The following is a 15,598-nucleotide window of genomic DNA, read 5'->3' on the forward strand; positions in this document are numbered from 1 at the left end:
TACTCCTTGTCTTTGATATTAACAAAGACTACAAAGATAATTTTGTAGTGAGTGCTGAGAGAGAACAGATAGATGAGAAACAAGTTTTTAGAATCACATTAAAAAATGTCTAGAGTGAATGATCTTGAGGTGGCTAAATTTCTTTGCTGAATATATTAAGGTTATAGAAACAGATTTATTTCTAAACCTTGTGGAGTGCCACTCTGACTCCCTTAGGAATAATGGGTTTACTTCCCTTTTGTGTAGAGGTTATAAAATGAGTGATAAATAATTTTGAATTCTTGTCATTGCTAATTATTTTTGACATACAGAGTAGATTTGGGAAAACGTCAACAAAAGTATGGCAGCCATCATAATAAGATGTAGCGAATAAATTCCTAAAGCAAAATTGCTTTCAGTGTTCAGAAATTTTATACCTCATGTAAACTTTAATGATTTTTAGAAAACTTAAGAATCATGTATCTTGTGATGGTTTTTCTTTTCTGTTTTGCAATTAAACAGATGAATGTTTTTACTGAGAGTTTTCCTTGTAGTCTTTTAAAAATGATATCTTGCTGGTAGTAAATTCTGCTACTTAAAACTTTAAAATAGTCTTTTTTAATAGGAAGGGTATTGGTCTAGAGGTCAAGGGTTCTGACCCTTTCAAAACCTTTGACCTTCATTTACAACTCTTGTGGTTTACTTGCCTGACGAATAAGGATAATGCAAAATTAATGTTTCTTTGCATCGATTTATTCATTTTAGCGTTTATATTGCTAAATTTATTTAGACTGTGCTGATGGACATTTCATGAATACAAATTAAAGAATCATAGAAGGTGTGAAAAATCAATACTATGCATTGTCAATAAAATGCAATAAGAACAATTACTTTTAGAGATTATACTTAATGGATTTTTATAATGAACTTGTGAGGAGTGGTTATGTTTCTAGTGAGCTTATTATTCTTAGATTTAGCAAGAATCGTGTTTTTATAATTTAATCATCTCCTTTGGAAAGCTCCATTCCTTTAAACAGCTTAATGTAGAAAATTTTTCATTAACTAATCTAATTTGAAATAATTGCTTATTTATTTCTTGGATCTAAGTTACCATATGCCATTCTTAAACCAATACAAAATTATCCTTACTTTGAAGAGGCATTTGTTTCTTCACAGAGTATGAAATTATTTATACTGATATAATTGTTTCATAGATGAATTTTGATAACAAAGTTCCACTTTTTAGTTCAGAAGAATTGAATATATTCTTGATATATCAAAGCTGTTTCAGATAGTATATTACATAGTTGAATGTTAGAAGCTAAAAAGATGAAGAATGACATATTTTAATACACCTATTTATCATGTATGTCACAGGGCTGTTTAATACTAATCTAATCAAATGGGATATGAAGATCACTTAGTAGAATAAGTTGCAAAAGTCGTATACTGTCAAGATTTTTGTTTGAATAAAATCAAAAACATTATTGGTTATTTGAAGTCCTTACCATTTTTTATGAGTTCTTCAAAAGTTCCATGGCATCTCTATAAGATGTAGCACAGTGTGAAAAATGATGTGAAAAATGAAGGTAGAATTAGCTCCAGATGTATACAGATTGTTCCGGGGTGATAATTACATTTTTCACTTTGAATTTTCCTAATTCAAAGAGGTCAGCTTGGCAGTCACAAAAGTGATTTATTTTGTTAAGAAGTGAACTGTCTTTTTCTACATGAAAGCTTAAGAGATATGAAATTGAATTTGAAGTCGACATTTTGCAGATACTGGGTGGGGATGGCATGAGTTTGATTGATAATTTTTTTTAGTCTGAGATAGGGTGGGAAGTGAAAAGCTAGCATATTGCTAAAATTTTAATTAATTTTTTAAGGGGAGATGGAGAGGTTTGAGTGCCAGAGATCGAAAGATCAGGTCAAAAACTCCTTTTTAATCACATAAATAATGGGATATGCTTATGAACTTAACATCTGCAAATTTGATTTAAAACTTAACAAATTAGTTGGTGTTAATTTCATGACAATCAGCCATGTTCTGATTATTTTCTTTGAATCCATTCAGAACTTACTTTCTTTTTGCATTCTTTTAAACAAGGTGTTTAAGTTAGCCACATTTTATTACAAAAGAAAGATTGGGATCTAAATTTAAGAAATGTGGAAATGAACACATTTGTTTTGCGTCGTGAAGACCAAACAAATCACTATATATTTTCTTGAGGCTTCAACTAGGATTATATTTTTCAGTATTCACTTACTCATTATTAGGTTGATTAGACACCATTTCACATTTTATCTCACTTATATTTAACATTGTTAAGGCAAAAATCTTGTTTTTTAGAGTAGAAAAGCTTTCTTAACATACTCAGCATTGCATTTTTGAGTAAAGTTAAAATACTGAAGATTTGTTAAATTAGTTTATTCATATATTGAATCCCATGTAAAGTAATTCAAGAGCTACTTAAGCTTCAAAGGTTGATTTAAATTCTTTTTGCTTCTTTAAAATAAGATTGTATACGTTCTTCAGGAAACTGTACTCTCTGATCCCTAGAAAAAAATTGAACAAATTCTAATTTACACGTCAGATTTAGTTTTTCACAAGCATGTAACTTACTAGGGCCTACTATTTGTTGTATATGTGTGTAAACCTTGTAGAAATCTATATGAATTTAAAGAAAATGCTAACTATTTCAACTAATATTATTCTAGCATTGTGTAAAGCGTTTGTATCATACTCATTTGACATTAATATCATTTTTGAAAGAATTGACATTGCATTCAAGGCCACTTTATAAAAGCGTTGCTTTGCTCATCCTAATTCAGTCTGACATACATTCCAATAACACTACCTCCCTTCTTGGGTTTAAAGCTAAATTTATGACTGTGCATTGTGAAGTGCATCATTTAAAAATGGTTTCAACCCAAAACATCTAATAAATAAATAATGTGTATGACTACTCAGTAGTAGACTTTCTAGACTAGAAATCATTCCATCGGATACTCAACAGTCCACTATCGGAGAGGGCTGTCAGATAAATCTTATGGTAGCTGCATTCATGTCCTGTAAATCACATATTATTGTCTGAGCCTTCTGCCAGGTCATCTATTCTTTTCCCATTTATCAGAAATGCATAGAGTATATAGAAAAACTAGAAGCACCATGTAGTCTGGCCTAGCATCCTGTCCGAGTAATTAATTAGCTGCAAAACATAATTTAAAATGCCATTAGTCTGATTTTTCTTTAAAAATTGTTTTATCAAAATAACGTAGATTGTTCCTATTTTGGAAATGTTTTTTTTTTCACATGAAGGTTATGAGATAAGGTTTGGTCATTTTAGATTCAGGCGTGTGTTTCTATACCCCTGAATTATTAATTTAAAAATAATTATAAGAACCAGATGTTACCATTTTAATGATTCTTTTATGTTAGTTTTATGTTGAATTTTTGCTACTTGAGTTATCTTTTTTCCTGAATTTTTATAGTAAAATGTTTTTCCCTAAAGTATCCTCTAATTTTTTTCTAAATCTAGTTTTCTTCTCCTATTTAAGTCTGTCTCTTCTAAATATGTGACATTAATGTTATTGCTCTTGACTTTTTATTTCATGAGCTTTTCTTTTTTGTATTTGTGATGAGTATTTTGAGTAAAGTAGATAATTGAAACAAACCAAGGTGGGGGCAGGAGAAGAAAAACAAACCAGCTCTATACCATGGTGCAAAAGTGTCCTTCATTATCAGGTCTCACTTACTGCTTGGACCTTAGTTCTTACCACTTTGTTTTTATAGTCTCATGCTCAATTTATATGTTCTCAAACTACGCTGAACTATTTAAAGTTACTTAAATTTGCCATCATAATTTTGTCTGTTAGTGTATGCTTTTTTCTTTCCCTAAAATTTCCCTCCTCCAAATTTGGTGACTCTAATGGTTGACTTCTCATCATTCAGAACCGAGCTTAATTGTCCTCTTCTCAGATCATCATATCTATAGTTGGTATCTTTTTGCTTATCTTCATTTGCTTATCCTCATTTTAGCACTCCTCATAAGATGTACAACCAATATTAGGTATACCTGTAGCATTGTTACTTTTTTGTTGTCAGCTTCCCTGTCTGTACTTTGGGCCCTGTGAAGGTAACAACTCTTTCTGTTTTGCCTGTTAAAGTATACCTGGTACTCAGCACAGCCCCTGGCACATGATGGCTGCCTAGTGAATATTTATAGATAAATAAATAATCCAGCTTCCAGCTACATGGCAGTCTTTCTGGAAATGGAAAGCTTCCTTTGACTCCTCTCTGCTCCAAGGCTCTAACTCTAATGTTCATCCAGAGCTCCCACTGCCTGTTATTCCTTTCATTGTTTAAGTTTCCTGTGATTTTTATTTCTCTTCCATTAGACTATAAGTTTCTTGAAGGCAAGCACTGTGTTTTGTTTCGTATCTCCAAAATCCAGCATAATTACTGTTCAACCAAATATTTATGTATTTGTGTAATTAGTAATTGAATGATAACAATAGGCTTAAGTCAACATATTTTGGGCCTTTGCCTTTTGGTCTTTTTCACTGTGAAATATTCCCATACCTCTTATGTATTATTGTGTGTGTTTTAAGTGTTCATTTTTTTAAAAGATTTTATTCATTTATTTGCCAGAGATATCACAAGTAGGCAGAGAGGCAGGCAGGGAGAGAGAGAGGAGGAAGCAGGCTCTCCACTGAGCAGAGAGCCCAATGCAGGGCTCAATCCCAGGACCCTGGGATCATGACCCGAGCCGAAGGCAGAGGCTTTAACCCACTGAGCCACCCAGGTGTCCCTTAAGTGTTCATTTTTATTTTCAGCTATCTTGTCCTAACCCAGTTCTGTAGTTGTGTTCATTTATAAATAGGGTCCTTGTCTTTTCATTGTCATTTGGCTTAGTTTTACCTCTTTAAAAAAAAAACAAACCAAAAACTTGTTGAAGTATAATTTGCATACAGTATATATGCACATATTTTAAGTGTACAGTTTGATGAATTTTGACATACCATTTCAGTCTGGAAAGTTCCCTGTACCACTTTGCAATCATTCTCCATCCTTATTTTCTCAAGTTGCTACTGATTTGACTTCTGTTAAAGTGACTGAGTTTTACTGATTGTAGAATTTTTTTTAAAGATTTTATTTTTATTTATTTGACAGAGATCACAAGTATGCAGAGAGGCAGGCAGAGAGAGAGAGGAGGAAGCAGGCTTCCTGCTGAGCAGAGAGCCCCATGTGGGGCTCCGTCCCAGGACTCTGAGATCATGACCTGAGCAGAAGGCAGAGGCTTAATCCACTGAGCCACCCAGGCGCCCCTGATTATAAAATTTAATATAAATGGAGATTTACTTCTTTTAATTGTGGTGCTTGGATACTCTGAGTGTGCTGTATTTAGGGTATGCTTAAACTTTTTTCATTTAAATCCACTATTCAGTATTAAGGAAGTGTTTTTTTTTTTTTTTGTAAGAAAAAAGTCGAGCTAGTTAAAAAAAGGATAATCTTTTTGTCAGCCACAGAATAGGAATTTTGAGTATCAGTTGCTTATTGGAAATGTAAATGTCTTCTTAATGTATGCATATTTTTTCCTATAAGGAAATCCTATAGTGTGGAGCTTTTATACAGCAGTGTGGTGAGGCTGTTGACTATAGTTTCGGAATGTTTTATTTTTAGGATTTGTTAGGTTCATTTCAAATGCTGTCTCTTACAGAGCTTGCTTGCTTGCTTTTTTGCTAGCTTGATTTATTTACTTACTTTATAGTTGCTTATTTAACTTCCACTTAGTTAACACAGAATATAATATTAGTTTCAGGTGTACAATACAGTGATTGAACACTTCGTACACATGGGTGCTCATCACAAGTGCCCTCCTTAGCACCTGACACCTATTTAACTAATACCTCTCCCCTGCCCCCATCTCTTGTCTGGTAATCATTGGTTTGGTCTCTATAGTTAAAAGACTCTTTTTCTTGTTTTGCCTCTCTCTCTTTTCAAACCCCTCCTTTGCTTGTTTTTTTTTCTTAAATTCCACATATGAGTGAAATCATAAGATATTTGTCTTTCTCTAACTGACTGGTTTTGCTTAGCATAATATTCTAGCTCCATCCACATTGTTACAAATGGCAAGATTTAATTCTTTTTTCTGGTGGAGTAATATTACATCACACACACACACACACACACACACACACACGGCCCACATTTTTATCCATTCATTAGTTGATGGACATTTGGAATCTTTTCATAATTTGGTAATTGTAGATGATGGTTCTATAAACATTGGAGTGTGTGTATCCTTTTGAGTAAGTTTTTTTGGGGGGGGTAAATACCTATTAGTGCAAATGCAGAATTGTACGGTAGTTCTATTTTTAATTTTTTTGAGGAATCTCCATACTGTTTTCCATAGCAGCTGCACCAGTTTGCATTGCCACTAAGCATGTAGGAGGGGAACCCATCACATGTAATCATTTAATCATTATTAAATGATTAGGGAAACCCTTTATTAAATGAGAGGGGAAGCTTTTCTCCATATCCTCACCAACACTTACTATTTCTTGTGTTGTTGATTTTAGTCAATCTGACAAGTGTGAGGTGATATTTCACATAGTTTTGATTTGCATTTCCCTGGTGATGAGTGATATTAAGCTTCCTTTCATTGTGTCTTTTGGCATTCTGTATGTTTTCTTTGGAGAAATGTCTGTTCATGTCTTCTGCCCATTTTTTAATTGAATTATTTTTTGAGTGTTGAGTTATATAAATTCTTTATATATTTTGGATACTAACCCTTTATCAGATATGTCATTTGCAAATATCTTCTCCATTTTGTAGGTTGACTTTTAGTTTTGTTGATTGTTTCCTTTGCTGTGCAGAAGATTTTTATTTTGATGAAGTCCCAATTATTTATTTTTACTTTAGTTTCCCTTGCCTCAGGAGAAGTTGCTACAGTCAGTGTGAAAGAACCTACTGCCTGTATTCTCTAGGATTTTTATGGTTTCAGGTCTCACAGTTAGGTCTTTATTCCATTTTGAATTTATTTTTGTGCTTGGTATACAAAAGTGGTCCAGTTTCACTCTTCTGCATATTGCTATGCAGTTTTCCCAGTACCATTTGTTGAAGACTGTTTTTTCCCCATTGGATATTCTTTTCTGCGTTGTTGAAGATTAACATAGTTGTGGGTTTCTCTCTGGGTTTTCTGTTCTGTTTCATTGATCTCTGTGTTTATTTTTGTGCCAGTACCATACTATTTTGATCACTACAGCTTTGTAATGTAATTTTAAGCCTGGAATTGTGATGCCTCCAGGTTTTTGTTTGTTTGTTTGTTTGTTTTGTTTTGTTTTTTCAAGGTTGCTTTGGTTATCCAGTTTTCTGGTTCCACACAAATTTTTGTATTGTTTGTTCTAGCTCTGTGAAAAATGATGTTGGTACTTTAATAGGGATTGCATTAAGTCTATAGATTGTTTTGGGCAGTATAGACATTTTAACAGTATTTCTTCTTCCAATCCATGAGCATGGAATGTTTTCCCATTTCTTTGTGTCCTCTTTCAGTTTCTTTCCTTAGGCTTACATAGTTTTTAGAGTGTATGCTTTTCACTTCTTTGGTTAAGTTTATTCCTGGGTATCTTATTGTGTTTGGTGGATTTGTAAATGGGCTTGATTCCTTAATTTCTCTTTCTGCTTCTTCATTATTGGTTCATAGAAATGCTACAGATTTCTGTATGTTGATTTTGTATCCTGTGACTTTACAGAATTCATATATCACTTCGAGCAGTTTTTGGTAGTCTTTTGGGTTCTCTATGTAGAGTATCAGCAAATAGTGAAAGTTTTACTTCTTCCTTAATGATTTGGATGTCTTTTGTTTCTTTTTGTTGTCTGATTGCTGTGGCTAGGACTTCCAGTATATGTTGAATGAATAAAAGTGGTGAGAGTGGACATCCCTGTCTTGTTCCTCACAGTAGAGGAAAAGCTTTCAGTTTTTCCCCACTGAGTATATTAGCTGTGGCTTTTTCATTATGGCCTTCATTATGTTGAGATATGTTCCCTCTAACCCTGTGTTGTTGAGTGGTTTTTTTTTTATCATGAATAGGTGTTGCACTTTGTTAAATGGTTTTTTTTTTTTAAAAAAAGATCATATGGTTATTTCTTTTATTAATGTGATGTATTACATTGATTGATTGGTGAATACCTAACTACCCTCACAACCCAAGAGTAAATCCCACTTGATTATGGTGAATGATTTTTTTAATATATTGTTTGGTTTGGTTTGCTAGTATTTTATTGAGAATTTTTATATCTGTGTTCATCAGGGATATTGCCCTGTAGTTTCTCTTTTTTAGTGGTGTCTTTATTTGGTTTTGGTATCAATTTGATGCTGACCTCATAGGATGAATTTGCAAATTTTCCTTTATTATTTTTTTGAATAGTTTGAATGTTTGGTATAATAGTTTGAATGTTCTTTAAATGTTTGGTAGAATTTGTCTTTGTACCATTGTGGTTCTGGACTTTTGTTTGTTGGAAGTTTTTTGATTACTGATTCAATTTCTTTGCTGGTTTTCGGTCTGTTCAGGTTTTCTGTTTCTTCTTGATTCAGTTTTGGTAATTTATATGTTTTTAGGAATTTATCCATTTCTTCTAGGTTGTCTAATTTGTTGGCATATAGTTTTTCATAATATTCTCTTACTATTGTTTATCTCTCTGTGGTGTTGGTTGTTATTTCTCCTTTCTTATTTGTGATTTTATTTGGGTCCTTTGTCTTTTCTTTATGTTAAGTCTGGCTAGAAGATTATCAATTTTATTGATTTTTTTCTTTCTTTCTTTCTTTCTTTTTTTTTTTTAAGAAACAGCTCCTGACCTGTTCTTTTTTTTTTTTTTTTTTTTTTTTAGTTCCCATATTATTTATTTCTGCTCTAATCTTTATTATTTCCTTCCTTCTGCTGGCTTTAGGCATTGTTCTTGTTCTGGCTCCTGAGGGTGTAAGGTTAAGTTGTTTATTTTATATTTTTCTCACTTCTTGAGTAGGCCTCTATTGCTATATATGTCCCTCTTTGTCCCTCTTCGTACCACTTTTGCTGCATCCCAAAGGTTTGGACCACTGTATTTTCATTTGTATTTTTTTTCCATGTATTTTTAAATTTCTTCTTGGATTTCCTAATTGACCCATTCATTTTTTAGGTAACATATTGTCTAACCTCCATGTATCTTCCCAGATTTTTTCTTGTATCGACTTCTAGTTTCATAGCATTGTGGTCTGAAAAGGTACATGATATGACCAGTCTTTTTGTATTGTTGAGTTCTCTTTTCTGATCTAGTATGTTTTCTGTTTTGGATAATGTTCCATGTGCACTTGAAGGGAATGTGTATTCTGCTGTTTTAGTTTGGAATATTCTGAATATGTCTATTAAAACATCTGGTCCATTGTGTTATTCAGAGCCATTGTTTCCTTGTTGTGTTTCTGTTTCGATGTTCTGTCCATTGATGTTCATGAGGTGTTAATGTCCCCTATTATTACTGCATTACAGTTAGTTCCTTTATATTTATTATTAAATGTTTTATATATTTGTGTGCTCTCATGTTGGGTAAATAAAGTTATGATTGTTATATCTTACTGTTGCATTGTCCTCTTTATTATTGTGCCCTACTTTGTCTCTCAGTATAATCTGTTTTAAAGTCTGGTTTTCTGATATATGTATTAATACTCTTACTTTATTTTGACCTCCAGTTGCATGATAGATGTTTTTTCATCCCCTCACTTTCAATCTGCATGTGTTCTTTAGTTTATAATGAGGCTCTTTAGGCAGCACATGGATAGGTCTTCTGTTTTTATACATTCTGACATCCTGTGTCCTTTGATGGGAGCATTTACTCAATTTACATTAAAAGTGATTAATGGATAGATATGAATTTATTGCCATTTTGTTTTTTGTGGTTGTTTCTGGACATTTGCTCTGATCTTTTCTTGTCTTTGTCTCTTTCATATTTTGCTGATTTTCTTTAGTGATATGTTTGTTTTCTTTCTCCTCCTTTACATGTTTGTTAGTGGTTTTGATACATGGTTACCATTTGGCTTATATATATTAAATAGTAGTCTATATTAAGTTGATTGATATTCGTGTTTGAACCCATTCTTTTCTTTTTTTTTTTTTTTTAAAGATTCTATTTATTTATTTGACAGAGATCACAAGTGGGCAGAGAGAGGTGGGGGGGAAGCAGGCTTCCTGCTGAGCAGAGAGCCTGATGTGGGGCTCAATCCCAAGGACCCTGGGATCATGACCTGAGCTGAAGGCAGAGGCTTTAACCCACTGAGCCACCCAGGCACCCCTGAACCCATTCTTTTCTAATCTCCCCATGTTTTAGGTATGTGTTATTATATTTTATATCCTTTTGTGTGTGTGTGAGTTCCTTGACTGATTTTTACAGAGCTCCTCATTTGTACAACTGCTTTTGTGTTTCCTGCCTTTATACTGTTGGTTTTGGTCTTTCCTTTCCATTCAAAGAATCCCCTTTCATATTTCCTGCAGTGCTGGTTTAGTGGTCACAAACTCCTTTAATTTTTGTCTGGGAAAATTGTTATCTCTCCTTCTATTCTGAATGACCACCTTGCTAGATAGAATATTATTGGCTGCCGATTTTTCCATTTAGCACCTTGCATCTATCATAGCACCGTATTCTGGTTGGTCAGATTTCTGGTGAAAAATCTCCAGCTAGCCTTATAGGTTTTCCTCTTGTAAGTAAGGACTTCTTTTGTCTTGCTGCTTTTAAGATTTTTTTCTTTACCACTGTATTTTCCAGATTTAATTACAGTATGTCTTAGTGTTGGCCACTGTGCCCCTGGATCTGGGTGTCTGTTTCCTTTCCCAGATGAGGGAAGTTTTCAACTATTATTTCTTCAAATTTTCTGCCCCCTTTTCTCATCTTCTTCTGTGGTTTTTATAATACGAATGTTACTATGTTTGATGTGTTCTCTAAGTCTTATTTTGTATAATTCTTCTTTCTCTCTTTTGTTCAGTTTCCAGATCACTAATTTGTTCCCTTGCTTCTTTAGCCTTCTGTTCCTTGCATCAAGTATATTTGTAATCTTGTCTATTGCACTCGTCATTTCTGATTCTTTTAAAACTCTTCTATTCTGTAGGATAAGGGTCTCACTGATGTCTTCTTTTTCCAGCCCATTGAGTATCATTATGATCATTGCTTTAAATTCTCAATCAGGTACATCACTTATATCTGTTTTGCTTAAATCTCTGGTCTTATTGTGTTCTTTCATTTGGGTTACATTCTTCCATTTTGGCATTTTGTCTAATTCTTTGCTGTGTTCTATGTGTTGGTAAAGCCATTTATGTCTCCTGCTCCTGAAAGTGATGGCTTTATGAAAAAGAGGTTATGTTGTGCCAGGACCTGCATTTTGGGAATTGCTTCCTCTGTGTGCTGCGTGTGCTCTGCTGTTGTGTTCCACCTCTTTATCCTTCAGGCCGTTTGTCCGCAGAGGCTGTCCGTGCTTGCTATGAGCAGTGTTTTTGGACCCTGGCCTGGATGGAATGAGTTTTAACTGGGTATGCTGTGGCCTGCTTGTGAAATGAGACCTGTCACCACCTCCACTGGAGTTAATAACCCATGAAACTCTGGTTGGGAGGCATGGTGTGGGCTTTTTTGGGGGGGGGCTGATTTTCTGTGGGAGGGGCCTGCTGCACTGAAATTGAGGCAAGTGTGACTGGGGTAGTCTGTGCCACTGGACTACAGGGTGCTAGGGCTTGATAAAAGCAAGGTAGGCAGCCAGTATTGGAGTTATGCTTCTTCCTGAAGGTGATTCTGTGTTTACTGAGGAGCAGGGAAAGGAAATGGTGCCATCTACCTCATTTGTTCCCGGAGAGGTGTCTGTGTGAAGGCTGCCTTTCAGGGACACTTCTGAGAAGAATGAATAATCTCCATACTTTGTGCCCCAAGGGTTCCTCAGATCCCTGTTTATATGCTGTCTGTTCTTGTGTTGCTTGCCTCACTTTTCTCCAGGAGCAGCTAAGCTTGCTGACCTTTGAAACTTTAAGGTTTGATCCCTACTGGTTGTAGGGACTCTACAAATTCAACCCGTCTCATTTTCCAAGCCAGTGTCTTTGGAGAAATGTTTTCCCTGTGTGTTCCCCTGTGTGCGCTTCTCTCTCTTGCCCGTATCTGTGCCCACCAGTACATCCCCTTCACAGCTGCTGTGATCCATTTCTCCCCTAAACCATGTGTTTGCATTCCTATCTCCTTCCATGTTGCCTTCTCTCTCCCTTTAGTTGTAGAGTTTGTTCTGTCCATCTTTAGATGAATTTCTGGGGTATTAAGATTGATATGATAGTTATCTAGTTGCATTCATGAGACAAGGTGAACCTAGGGTCCTATTGCACTGCCATCTTCCTGCTCACTTTTCTGCAGAGCTTTGTGTGAATTTATCTGTTTTGAGTCCTTCTATTTGGGCCTGCTTGTGTTATTCTCTTATTTGGCAGACATGTATCAGATGTTTTTAAGATAAGCCCCTCCTGTTAAAGTATAATCAAATGATAGAGACAATTTATTGTTATACAACACATACGGTTATAAGGACTTGAAGTGAAACACAAAAATAGAGGGGCAGGGAATGGAGTTTTGGACTGTCAGTCCTTATTTTAAGCTAATGTTCATTTTATTTCTGCCCTTGAGTAGCTCATCTTAGGTGACTGTGACTTGCAGTAAAAGTTTTTTTTTTTTAGTTCCATTTATGTTTTTATAATTTCATCAGGATCAATGAATATTAAAATTCTTAAAGCATTTCCTCTGCTTCTTTCAGTACCTATATAGTTTTCCTTGGTTGTTTTGTGGTAGCCATGTGATTGTTTGATCAGTTCTCACCATCCAAAATTTCTAGTGGACCAAATCTGCATTTGTGTACCATGTGATGACGGGTGTTGTGTGAAAGAAGTGCAGAGTGGTAAATAAATTCAGTAAATATTGTTTGATTTTAATTAGCTTTCTTTACTAGAGGGTCCCTCAGAGCCTTTAGTAGATGTGTGTGGGTGTGTGCACATGTGTGTATAAAATAGGTATGCAATGTATATTGTTGAATGTGTAATGGGACTAATATTAGCATGTTTGAAACAGAATCCTCTTTGTGGTCATAGAACATGTGGATGATTTTTGTATAATGCAGTATGAGGAAAGTTCCTGTTGTATCAAGGGTGAGACAGTGAATAAATGCAGGAAGTGTCTCTTTTTTAGTACTCTGTTTTTTTCTTTGCTTCTCCAATCACAGTGACTAAAGAAAATCACTAGATACAAAAAATTAGTTATTCATGAGACATTGTGATTATTTTTGCTTCATTTAGAAGAAATTATGTCAAGTCATTTTTTTTCTCTCCTTTGTAGGTAATTTGGACATAACTCCCAGTTTACATGTTATTTCTGAAGGGATAGATCTTCAGAAGTGATGATAATAAGAGTTGGTAATTCTTTCCAGAACATCTTAAGTTTAACCAGGTTTCTCTGTGTGTGTGTGTGTGTGTGTGTGTGTGTGCGTGTGCATGTGTGTGCATGTGTGCATGTTTTAGGATAAATGCAAAATTTTTTTAGTACAGGTTTAGGATAAATTCAAATATTTTGACATCAGTTGATTATATGCTATTTCCTATATTGAGTGAGTGGATCACATTACATTTTTAGCCAATATTCTAGTAATTTATGCTGTATAATAAAATTCAAGTATATAGCGTAAAGTCTTGAAAGTAGGGTCAGAATATATTTTATATTAAGGATATTGCATAGATTATTATTGAGCCATTTATAGACATGAACTTTGGTATGCACTTAATGAGATCCAAGAGGTTCAAAGAAAATGAAATTAATCTATGTGAATGTCATATGATATAGTTTCTGATGAGATAAATTTTCAGTAAATATTTGTCAAATAAATGAATAAAATTTTAGCAATAGACTATAGTTACATACCCTAATCATAAAGTGGCAGGTTCTCTTTACATGTCATCCATTTATTCATCCAAACAACCAAAATTTGAGGTAGCTTTCAATCAAAACCTAGATGTAATCAAAATACAAAGTCATTATTAAAGAGTTTAATAGGGTTAAAGAATTAAGAATGAGGATATTACCCTGCTACATAAGGCGAGGCTTTTTCACTGAAATTTGTAGTAATTCCATGTTTTGTAAAGTATAATTTATGTATAAGGCATTTCCTTGAGACAGTAAACAAAAAGAATCTATTTTGGGGATCCTTAACCCTGAAAATTGAGTAGATATTTGAATGCTGGTAGTTCACATTCATCCAGGTAGATTTATTTATTTTTATTTTTTTTTTCCATTTTATTTATTTTTTCAGCGTAACAGTATTCATTCTTTTTGCACAACACCCAGTGCTCCATGCAAAACGTGCCCTCCCCATTACCCACCACCTGTTCCCCCAACCTCCCACCCCTGACCCTTCAAAACCCTCAGGTTGTTTTTCAGATGATTTTATTTATTTATTTGACAGAGAGATCACAAGTAGGCATAGAGGCAGGCAGAGAGAGGAGGAAGCAGGCTCCCTGCGGAGCAGAGAGCCCGATGTGGGGCTCGATCCCAGGACCCTGGGATCATGACCGGAGCCGAAGGCAGAGGCTTTAACCCACTGAGCCACCCAGGCGCCCCATCCAGGTAGATTTAAAAACAAACATTAAATTAATCGATGGGAGTGGAATTTGTTCTTCTTCTGATACAATCTGGAAAACTCAATCTGTGGTATGTATAGATATTTTTGGCATGAGAGCACATTACCAAAATCTCTGTGCATATATTATTTAATAAAAATAGTCATTTAATATGTTTTTTATTTTAATATGTTTTCTTTACTTTTATTAGAAAGTAAAAATAATTCTAAATCCTGTTAACTCTTACTTATCTTCTGTTCTTAGCTTACATGCTCTCAACATTGGATTTAACTATGTTTCAGAGTTCAGTTTACGAAGATGAGTGCTAAAGAAGAGTTAAATTTACAAAAGCTCTGTTAGTGTCATGCTGTATTACAGTTTTTTGTTTATTTCATTAAATGAAAAACTCCTTGAAGTCAGGAAGTGATTTCTTGTTAATTTTATTCTGTAGTGCTTCAGAGTGGTATAGTCATAATAACAAATATTTGATAGATTTTTTAAAATAAATCAATGTATTTACCATATTTAGGTAGTTTCCCTCAAAATTGAGTTTTGATTCATTGAAAAGTATTTAAAGTATTGAAAAGTATTTAAAGAACAGATATAATTTTGTTTAATAACTATTCAGTTGTTTAATTCGAACAATATGAAAGACTTTAGCCTTTATACATAGGATTCAAACCCTTATTCTGAATTCTTTTTTTTTTTAAGATTTTATTTATTGATTTGACAGACAGAGATTATAAGTAGTCAGAGAGGCAGGCAGAGAGAGAGAGAGGAGGAAGCAGGCTCCCTGCTGAGCAGAGACCGATGTGGGGCTCTATCCCAAGACTTTGAGATCATGACCTGAGCCGAGCCACCCAGGCGCCCCCTTATTCTGAATTCTTAACTTGTTTTAAAGAAAGTGTATACATGGGCGCCTGGGTGGCTCTGTGGATTAAGCCGCTGCCTTCGGCTCAGGTCATGA

The 15,598-nt window shown here is 34.4% G+C and overlaps 1 protein-coding gene across 7 annotated transcripts in view; it reads left to right on the plus strand.

The window, feature by feature from the left end:
* LRBA (LPS responsive beige-like anchor protein) overlaps positions 1–15,598 on the plus strand; it is a 759,801-nt gene that overhangs the window by 248,085 nt on the left and 496,118 nt on the right. The window lies entirely within an intron of this gene.

Source organism: Meles meles, chromosome 2, assembly GCF_922984935.1.
Source record: "Meles meles chromosome 2, mMelMel3.1 paternal haplotype, whole genome shotgun sequence".
NCBI lineage: Eukaryota > Metazoa > Chordata > Mammalia > Carnivora > Mustelidae > Meles > Meles meles.